Genomic DNA, 11,425 nt, shown 5'->3' on the forward strand with positions numbered 1-11,425 from the left:
CAATATGGCAGCAAAGAGAACCTACACTCATTGATAGAATCTTATAGAAAATAATGATGAAAAATTATGAGTACCATTGTGTGAGACAATGAAAAGCAGTGAAGGAAAGACTCAGAAGAAAGTTGAATGAGAGAACCAACTAAGTAAAGTTATCCCAAGGAAATTTCATTGTCAGACTGCACATATGACAAGTTGATATAATGATGATTTAAATGCAAATATTTCTGTAACACTAGAGAAACAGAATGAAGTAAGGGACTGAGAGCAAAAAACCAAAGATGGCCTCAACATCATGAAGACTTGTGTTCAAGGTCAACCTATGATCTATACTAGCTAAGTGACCCTGAGCAAGTCACTTAACCTCCTAATGCCCCAGGTAACTTTTTTTTTCAACAAACAACTTAAAAATCTTATTCCTTTCTCTGATTTCTTTTGATTCCTTTTGATTAAGAAAGCTATAGAAAGTTGTTAACTGCCACAACTTAACACCAGGTGGTGGCACCTGTCAATTTTCCAGAAGCATATTTTATGGAATATTTGGAAAACACTGCTCTGGATCTCCAATGGTTACACTAATAAGAATTAATCATGGAAAATTTTAGTCTCCAGGTCACTTTCCCCCACATTTAAAAAGAATCAACTCTTCAGAGTTCTTACAGAATATTTTACAATCCTTAGAGTATTGTTCAGCTTGGCCAGCCTGAAGTGGGTGCTCAGGCTAAGAGTTTTTCACCAGTGCCAGGAAGAACTCAAAGACTCAGTCAGTTTTAGTTTGCTGCCTTCTAGTTTTTAACCTAATTACTGACTTCTAGGCCTGCCCCTTTCTGTCAATGCCAGTAGGGTAGTCAGTCTTTTTTGCTAATGTAATTTTAGGTGATTTGAATGGACACTTTGCTGGAAAGTTTGTTTCTATTCTGACAGCTCTCTTGTCATATGGAGGCTTGGTCAGAACAAGCCTCAATAGGATAATAAATTAGCATCATCAACTTGGATGTTATAGAAGTTTTTCATTCCAGATCTGCAGATTTCTTCAAAATATTTCATGAGTCTCCTGCAGGCTGCCATCTTGAATATGCTACTGTTGCTCTCCCTCAATGCATTTCCAGGCAACTTTTTTTTTTCCAGTTACATGGAGAAAAAAATTTTGACAATTTTTCCAACATTTTAAGATTCAGATTTTCTCCTTTCCTTTCTGGTCCCCAACTTGCCCCAAGATGGTACATAATCTGACATAGGTCAGTCCAGTATTTTCATGTAAAACATAGTTCCATGTTGCTCATGTCTGTCATAACAGAAGACACATCACACATACAATAGAAATCTCATGAAGGGAATAAAATGGTTGATATAAGTCTTTACAGGTTTTCCTGAACTCTATTCATCAGTTTTTGTGACGCAATAATATTCCACTATCATCACATACCCCAAGTGATAGACAACCTCTCAGTTTTCAATTCTTTGTGACAACAAAAGGAGCTGCTAAAAACATTTTGGTATAGGTAGGTCCTTTTCCCTTATCTCTGATCTCTTTGGTATAAAGACTCAGTAGTGGTATTGTATAGTTTTATAGCCCTTTGAGAATGGATCCATATTGTTCTCCAGAATGGTTGTTTTAGTTCACAATTCCAACAGTGTATTAGTGTCCCAATTTTCCCCCATCCCCTCTAATATTTATAATTTTCTTTTTTGGTCATCTTATCCAATCTAATAGGTGTGTGGTGATATCTTGGAGTTGTTTTAATTTGCATTTCTCTAATTAATAGTGATTTGGAGCATTTTTCATATTCCATGGATAGTTTTAATTTTTTCCTTTGAGCATTGCATATTTATATCCTTTAACCATTTTTTCAACTGAGGAATGCATTGTATTCTCATAAATTTGATTTAGTCCCTTATATATTTGAAAAATGTGGCCTTTTTCAGAGACACTTGCTATGAAACTTTTTGCCCAATTTGTTGTTTCTTGTCTAATCTTGGTTGCATTGGTTTTTGTTATATTCAAATCCTAAGAAATGTTGGATGTCACCTTGATTGACAAGGGAGGCAGTTGGAGAGATTGGAATGTTCCCAGATGCCGTGAGCCAGGGGCAAAGTCTGTTGGCCTGGGGGTATAAATAACCCTAACAGCCACCTGGAGGAATCTTTGGTCTTTGGGGTCCCTTAGATCTTTAGGTCTCTGAATCTTCCTAGCTCTTTAGGTCTTTGGGTCCCTGAGTGGTGAAGGGAGGCTGGGAGGTGTATGAAGAAGAGAGTTGATAGGATCCGAATATTTCCTGAAGGCTGTGAGGGCTAGTACATCACCATACACTGATAGTGAGAAGCCGAGAGAATAAATCACCAACACAGCTGCATCAAGAGCAGACACCACTCTCTGGCTTGGCAGTGGCCAAGCTGGGCCAGAGGGGTTGTGAAGAACAAAGCTCCAGCTTCTACTAAATCAATAGCCTCCAGTCCTAAGTGATTATAGATTATAGATATTAGATTGACAGGGTCTCCAATCCCCAAACCTTATCCTATTTATCCTTTCCCTAATTATAGATCATAGATAAAAAGTGTTTAATAAGTACCTTCCTGGGGGCAGCTGGGTAGCTCAGTGGAGTGAGAGTCAGGCCTAGAGACAGGAGGTCCTAGGTTCAAACCCGGCCTCAGCCACTTCCCAGCTGTGTGACCCCCATTGCCCACCCTTACCAATCTTCCACCTATGAGACAATACACCGAAGTACAAGGGTTTAAAAAAACAAAAAAAAAACAAACAAAAACAAAATAAGTACCTTCCTGAGTGGTCTTTATATCACAATCCTTGGGAAGGGAGCTAATGCAGTCAGATAACAAACATGATCCAAGGCTAATCAGAGCCCTAAATCAATAATTTATCCAACCCCAGGTTGGACCTGAAAGGGTTACCCATCTACCAAACCTTTCGGGGTCCTTCCCTGTGCAACTGTTATTGAAAGGGGAAATTATAACAACTAGCAAGGGTGATTGGGGTTGGTGTTCCCCCATCACCAGCACCTGGGGAGAATACAGAGATTATCCACATCACTAGATATCTATATCTTCCCAGGACTCCTTTCTTTATAACATTTTGTTTGTAGAAAACTTTTTTGACAATAATTAAAATTATCCATTTCACTTTTCAGAATGTTCTGTGCATCTTGTTTGGTCACAAATTCTTCCATTATTCATAAGTCTGACAGACAAACTTTTCCATATTCTTCTAATTTGTTTATCATGTCTCCCTTTATTTCTAGATCAAGTATCCATTTTGACTTTATCCTAGTGTATGGTGTGAGGTGCTGGTCTATGCCTACATTCTGCCATACTGTTTTCTAGTTTTCCCAGCAGTTTTTGTCTAATAGTGAGTTCTTTACAAAAAGTTTGGATCTTAGGGTTTATTTAAGGCTGAGTTACTACAGACATTAATTGCTATGTGTTGATTACCTAATCTATTCCACTGATTCACTACTCTATTTTTTAGCCAGAACCAGATTTTTTTTGATGATTACTTCTTTCTAGTACAGCTTGAGACCTGGTGGCTAGGCTTCCAGCCTTCATATTTTTTTTAAATTTTTTTTTAAACCCTTGTACTTCGGTGTATTGTCTCATAGGTGGAAGATTGGTAAGGGTGGGCAATGGGGGTCAAGTGACTTGCCCAGGGTCACACAGCTGGGAAGTGGCTGAGGCCGGGTTTGAACCTAGGACCTCCTGTCTCTAGGCCTGACTCTCACTCCACTGAGCTACCAGCTGCCCCTTCATATATTTTTTTCATTAATTTCTTTGTTATTCTTGACCTTTGTTCTTCCAGATGAATTTTGTTATATTTCCTACTTTTATGAAATAATTTTTGGTTAATTTGATTGGTGTGGCATTGAATAGATGAATTTAGGTTAGGAATGTCATTTTTATTATATTGACTTGGCTTATCCATAAGCAATTAATGTTTTTTTTCCAGTTGTTTAGCTCTGACTTAATTTGTGTTAAAAATGTTTTATAACTGTGTTCATATAATTGCTAGGTTTGTTTTGGTAAGTATACTCCCAGGTATTTTATATTTTTAGAATTATTTTGAATTTCTCTATCTATCTCTTGCTGTTGTACTTTGTTGGTGCAAATCATAATGATGATGATTAATGAGTTTATTTTGTATCTTGCAACTTTCCTAAAGTTGTTAACTTTTTCTATAAGTTTTTTGGTTGATTCTCTATGATTCTCTAGGTATATCATCATATCATTTGCAAAGAGTGATAAATATTTTTCTTCATTGTCTTTGCTCTTATTGCTATTACAAGCATTTCTAGTACAATATTAAATAATAGTGGTGATAATGGGCTTCATTGATTTATTACTGAACTTACTAGGAAGGGAATTATTTATCTCCATTACAAATAATACTTGCTGATGATTTTAGATAGATGTCATTTATCACCTTAAGGAAGATTCCACTTATTCCAGTGTTTTCTAATGTTTTGCTTTTTTTTTAAACCCTTACCTTCCATCTTAGAATCAATACTCTATATTGGTTCCAAGGCAGAAGAGTGGTAAGGGTAGGCAATGGAGGTCAAGTGACTTGCGCAGGGTCAGACAGCTAGGAAGTGTCTGAGGCCAGATTTACACCTAGGACCTCCAGTCTCTAGGCCTGGTTATAAATCCACTGAGCCACCCAGCTTCCCCCTCTATGTTTATTAGAAGGAATGGATAATGTATTTTGTCAAATGCTTTTTTCTGCATATATTGAAATAATTATACTGTTTCTGTTGGTTTTGCTATTGATATGGTCAATTATGCTGACGGTTTTCCTAATATTGAATACTCTCTATATTTCTGGTATAAAACCCACCGGATTGTGATGTATGATTCTTGTCATATAATGCTATACTCTCCTTGCTATTATTTTTTTGAAATATTTGCATCAACATTCATTAGGGAGATTGGTGACTTTCTTTTCCTGCTTTGGCTCTTACTGGTTTAGGTATCAGTATCATATTTGTGTCACAAAATGAGTTTGGAAAGATTACTTCTTTCCCTATTTTTCCAAAAAGTTTATGTAGTATTATGTAGTATTTAGTTGTTCTTTGAAGGTTTGGTACAATTGTGAAGCTGTCTGGCCCTGGTACTTTTTCGTTGATGGCTTGTTCAATTTCTTTTTCTGTGAATGGAGTTGTTTAAATATTTTATTTCCTCTTTTGTTAATCTGGATACTTTGGATTTTTATAAGTATTAGTCTATTTCACTTAAATTGTCAGATTTATTGGCATAGAGTTGGGCAAAATAACTTCCAATAATTGCTTTAATTTTTTCTTCATTGATTGTGATTTTGACTTTTTCATCTTTGTACCTAGTATTTTGGCTTTCTTCTTTCTTTTATTAAAATCAAGCTAACCAATGGTTTATTTATTTTATCTTTTTCATAAAACCAACACTATGTCTTCTTAACAGTTCAATCAATGATTTGAATTTTGTTTTTTTAAACATTTATTAATATTCGTTTTTAACATAGTTACATGATTCATGCTCCTACTTTCCCCATCACCCCCCGCACACCCCCTCCCATAGACGACGCACATTTCCACTGGTTTTATCATGTGTCGTTGATCATAACCTATTTCCAAATTGCTGTTAGTTGCATTGGTGTGGTGGTTTTGAGTTTACATCCCCAATCATGTCCACCCCAACCCATGCATTCAAGCAGTTGTTTTTCTTATATGTTTCCTCTCCTGCAGTCCTTCCTCTGAATGTGGGTAGCATCTTTACCATAAATCCCTCAGAGCTGTCCTGTGTCATTGCATTGCTGCTGGTACAGAAGTCTATTACATTCGATTTTACCACAGTATATCAGTCTCTGTGTACAATGTTATTCTGGCTCTGCTCCTCTCACTCTGCATCAGTTCCTGGAGGTCTTTCCAGTTCACCTGGAACTCCTCCAGTTAATTATTCCTTTTAGCACAATGATATTTCATCACCAGCATATACCACGGTTTGTTCAGCCATTCCCCAATTGAAGGATATACCCTCCTTTTCCAGTTTTTTGCCACCACAAAAAGCGTAGCTATAAATATTTTCGTACAAGTCTGTTTATCTATGATCTCTTTGGGGTACACACCCAACAATGGTATGGCTGGATCAAAGGGCAGGCAGTCTTTTATAGCCCTTTGAGCATAGTTCCAAATTGCCAGCCAGAATGGTTGGATCAGTTCACAACTCCACCAGCAATGCATTAATGTCCCAATTTTGCCACATCCCCTCCAGCATTCATTACTCTCCCCTTCTTTCATTTTAGCCAATTTGTTAGGTGTGAGGTGATACCTCAGAGTTGTTTTGATTTGCATTTCTCTAATTATTAGAGATTTAGAACACTTTCTCATGTGCTTATTGATACTTTTGATTTCTTTACCTGAAAATTGTGATTTGAATTTTGTTAATCTCTCCCTTGATTTTCAGGGTTTCCAATTTGTTGTTTAATTGGAGATTTTTCATTTGCTGTTTTTCAAGTTTTTTAGTTGCATGCCCAATTTATTGATCTGTTCTCTATTTATTGATATAAGCATTTGTATATATGAATTTTCACCTAAGTACTGCTTAGGCAACATCCCATAAATTTTCATATGTTGTCTCTTTTTTTGCCATGAAATTTTGATTGTTTCTATGATTTGTTCTGATTTATTTTTTAGGGTAAGATTAGTTTCCAATTAATTTTTTGTTTTCCTTTCTGCTGCCATTTATTGAGTAATTTTTATGGTATTATGGTAATAAAAGTATACATTTAGTATTTCTGCCTCTCTACATTTGGTTGTGAAGTTTTTATGCCATATTAAATGGTTAATTTTTGTGAAGGTGTCATGTATTGCTGAGAGAAAAGGTGTATTGCTTTTTATTTTCAGTCAGTTTTTTTTCAGAGGTTCATCATATACAACCTTTCTAAAGTTCTATTTACTTCCTTAATGTCTTTCTTGTTTATTTTTTGGTTGAATTTATGTACTTCTGAAAGGGAAAGGTTGTAGTCCCTCACTAGTTATGTTTTACTATCTGTTTCCTCTTGTAACTCATTTAACTTTTCCTTAAGGAATCTGGATGTTGTGCCACTTGGTACAATTTATGTTTAACACTGATAGTGTTTCATTGTCTATGGTACCTTTTATCATGATATAATTTCCTTCCTTATCTCTTTTGATTAGGTCAATTTTTACTTTTGCTTTGGCCGAGACACAATTGCTCCCCCCCACCATATTTTTGTATGTGAAGCATAGTAGATTCTTTTCCAACCCCTTACTTTTACTCTCTGTCTCTCTATTTTAAATGTGTTTCTTGTAGACCTCATATTGCAGTATTCTGGTTTTTAATGCACTCTTGTTATCCTTTTCTCTTTTATAGGTGAGTTCATTGTATTCACAATTATGATTACTAATTAAGTTTCCCTCCATCTTATTTTCCCCATTTACTCTTCCTCTTTTAGTCTTTCCCTGTTCATAGATGTTTTGATTTTGATGACCACCTCCCCCAATTTACCCTCCTTTTTGTCAATCTCCCCAGCCCTTATTCCTTCTACCCTCCTACTTCCCCATAAGGTAAGGTAGGTTTCTGTAGCTCACTGAGTATGGGTGCTATTCCCACTTTAAGCTACTCTGATGAGAGCAAGGGTCAAACATAGCCCATCATCCTTCCCCACCCCCCACAACCTCCATTGTATTTAATGAGAGATAGCTTAGCAGCCCTTGTTTTTTAGATATCAGTCTATCTATTTAGCTTCCTTCCTTCTATATATGCTCCTTTTCATTGCTCTAATAGTGATAAAGTTCTTTAGTATCAAGAACTCTAGGTATCTTGTATACTTTAAGTACCTTAAGTATATTAGGTATTATAGATATTTTCATTATTTCAATTATTTTCTTCCTAGGTATTAATGTACTCAGTTCAATCTTATCAAAAACACACGTTTTCACTTTACCTTTTTATGCTTCTCTTGAGTGTTGAATTTGCTCATTAAAGTTTCTTTCAGCTCTGCTTTTTTGGTCAGGAAGTTTGAAATTCCTCTACCTCATTAAATTTCTACTTTTTCATTGGGAGGATTATGCTCAGTTTTGCTAGGTATATAATTTTTTATTGTAGTCTTAGATTCTTTGACCTTTGGAATATCAAATTTCATGCCTTCTGGTACTTTAATATAGAAGCTGCTAGGTTCTGTGTAATCCTGACTGTAGCTCCACAGTATTTGAATTGTTTTCTTCTGGATGCTTGTAATACTTTTTCCTTGGCTTGGAACTTCTGGAATTTGACTACAGTAGTTGTGGGGTATTTTATTTTGCAGTCTCTTTCAGGAGGTGATTAGTGGATTTTCTCAGTTTCTATTTTTCTCTCTTGTTCAAGGATATCAGGACAGTTTCTCTTAATGATTTCTTAAAATACAGTGTCCAGGCTCTTTTTCTTTGATCACAGCTTTCAGATATTCTGATGATTCTTAGGTTATCTGTCTTGGATCTATTTTCCAAGTTGGTTATTTTTCTAATTAGATACTTTAGATTTTGTTGTATTTTTTTCATTACCTTTTTTCTTATTGTTTCCTGATATCTTAAAGATTTATTAGTTTCTATTTGTCCAATTCTAATTTTTAGAGAGTTATTTTCTTCCTTTAGTTTTTGTTTTCTTCCTTTCCTTTTCCATTTGACCAATCCTGCTCTTTAAAGAGTTTTTTTTAGTGTCTTTTTGTCTCCATTTCTATTTGGTCCATTATATTCCTTAGAAAGTTGTTTTCTTCAATGTATTTTTGTGCTGCCATTTATTTTTATCTTATTCTACTTTTTAGGAAGTTGATTTCTTTAGTAAACTTTTTTTCTTAGCTGTTGGTTAAGCTTTTCCATCAATTCTCTTTTTATTTGGCCTTTTAACTTCTTTTGAAGTTCTTGCAGGATTTCTTTTGGGGCCTGACCTCCTTTCACATTTTCCTTCAAGTGTTCATGTTTCCTTTTAGGCATTGTTGTCCTCTTCTGAGTTAGTGCTTTGTTCTTCCCTGTCACTACTTTCTAAGGTCAGGATTTTTTTTTGGTCTTTTGCTTATATTTCCAGTTATTTTTTCCCTATCACCTTATCTCTCTCTTGAGGTTCTTCTCTGTTCCTACAAGAGAAGAAGCACTGCTCCCAGCTTGCAGAGTACTCTTCTGTGGTATTTGGGATAGGCCTCGCTGCCATTTGTTTCCCACAGTGTGTCTTTCAAGTAAGTGGCCCTTCTGGCTTGCTTTGGGGAGATTTTCAGTTGTTTTATCCAGCTAGAATCAGCACCCCATATTCCCAGTTCCTGTTATTTGTGGGCTGGGATAGTCCTTGCAGTGCTGCTTCCTTGCCTCTGCCAAATGGCTTGGGCTAGGCAGGTCTTTTGCTCTGGCCTCTGCTGTCACATGGGAGTGAATAATTTCCTGAAGCTCATTGGTTTCTCTATTAGCTTCCTTGCTGCCCCAGGTGTTCTGCTGCCACTTGAGAGTGGGTTATTGTCCCCTCTGCCTTTTATACCTATGTCAAGTGGCTTGGGCTGGGTTTGTTCCCATTTTGTAGATTTGTTCCTTCTATAGTCATCACAGCACATTGGGCTGGTCCAAGTTCAGCTGGTTCCCACAGATACTGTGCTTCTCAGGCTACTCTTTCTTCTTATTCCAGTGAGTTGTGTTCCTCCTGTTTTCTTTTGTTTTGAGGTAAGGTGTGTATAGGAATCAGGTGATTGGAGTATTTGTTATTCTGCCATCTTAGCTTCTAGCATCCTCAAACTAGGCAACTCTTTAAGATAGCAAGTTGCACAAAATCTGTCAATGTATAGAAGGAATTTCCTCATTGGAAGTTCTCCACTCATTGAAATCAGAGGTCTGAGTAGAGGAAGTGGAATTGAAGCTGAAGGAAGCAAAAATGTGTAAAAGCAACTAGGTCAAGTATACACAAGGGAGGTCCATGTGGAAGGAGACAAAACTGAGAGGGCACAGAAAGGGAAATTCTCAAGGGAGAAGAATCTATCAAAGGCATGGGAAAACCTCAGATCTCATTATTACTGTCTCCCACCAAAGGAAGCTGAGAGGGCATAAATAGCTATTGACCCATTTGCCTACATTCTGATCTACACACAATTTCTATAACAATGTCGATACCCACATTGAGGGTATCCTTGGGGAGGCTTTTAGAAGGGAAGAGGCAGTAGCAAGTGCTGCTCCACAATAGAACACATCTTTAACATCACACTCATTTGAATGAAAGATACAGAGAAGACAAGAGGCTGACCCTACATTAGGATTTTTTCCCCTATATCACATAGCACTACTCAATCTATAATAACAAAATGGAGAGCTGCAAATGATCTTAGAGGTCATTTGGTACGATATCCTTTTACAGAAGAGGATAATAACATTGGAAAAGTGAATGGCTCACTGAATTGTGGATTCTATGAGTGCATCTGTGATTTTTATACCCTTCCACAGAGAAGGGAGTGTGGTATGTCAGATAATGAGCCTGATGCGGAATCAGAGGAGCTGAATTCAAATTCTCTCTCTGTCTCAAAAGAAAACTCATCAAGAAGATCTTAACAGGAGTTCTTTTGGGGGATGGGTTGGACTACATGCTAACTGAGGTCTCTTCAAGTTCTAAAAATTATGCCATTCTCAGAGTCTATGATCTTATTAGGTAAGAACTAGAGTCCTATATCTCAGAAGAGATTTGAGAACTTCCATGAGGAAAATCCTACATATAGGCAGAGCTGAGTATATGAATCTCTAGTTTTAGGAGCCTATGCATAGTAAGGATTGTTAAGGAAGGGGAAGGCTCCAGTGCCAAGGGGAATTACACAGAGCTAATTGAACCTAGTCCATTTTACCTACCTCTCAGGCTTCCAATACTGCCTCCCAGGTCAGCAGTACTCCATGAACAGACCTATGAAAGGCTTGACCTTTTTTCTCTGCTGGGTGTGTCTTTTAATGTGAGGAGTATGAATAGCCTCTTCCCCTGATGGCATGATGGGCATTCCTCATTAATGTTAGCCAGACTCGCAAGCTCTGCTCCATGGCTACAGCAGTTATTCTCCTTTTCTTGTGGTTTGTTTACCCCAACAGCAGAGAATCAACCACTTAGGTCTTCACCAATGAATGCAAAGGAGAGTTAATGCAAGAGTTTCTGTAATCCATATGCTACCCTACTTTGGCTTTAATTAAATGCCTATTAAGTAAAAAAAAAAAAAGGCTCTGGGGAAAACAAAAGTCCCAGAAAAAAAATAATGCCTGCCTTCAAGGAGCCTTATTTTCTTGCTGTGGCACAACATATACACAATAATAAATAGCAATCAGGGGGCAGCTGGGTAGCTCAGTGGATTGAGAGTCAGGCCTAGAGAGGGGAGGTCCTAGGTCAAATCTGGCCTCACACACTTCCCAGCTGTGTGACCCTGGGCAAGTCACTTGACCCCCCA

The 11,425-nt window shown here is 37.1% G+C and overlaps 1 pseudogene; it reads right to left on the reverse strand.

The window, feature by feature from the left end:
• Positions 1–610: 610 nt before the first annotated feature.
• On the reverse strand, positions 611–1,065 carry LOC123249786 (annotated as a pseudogene).
• Positions 1,066–11,425: the final 10,360 nt, after the last annotated feature.

This window comes from Gracilinanus agilis, chromosome 5 (assembly GCF_016433145.1).
Source record: "Gracilinanus agilis isolate LMUSP501 chromosome 5, AgileGrace, whole genome shotgun sequence".
Lineage (NCBI taxonomy): Eukaryota > Metazoa > Chordata > Mammalia > Didelphimorphia > Didelphidae > Gracilinanus > Gracilinanus agilis.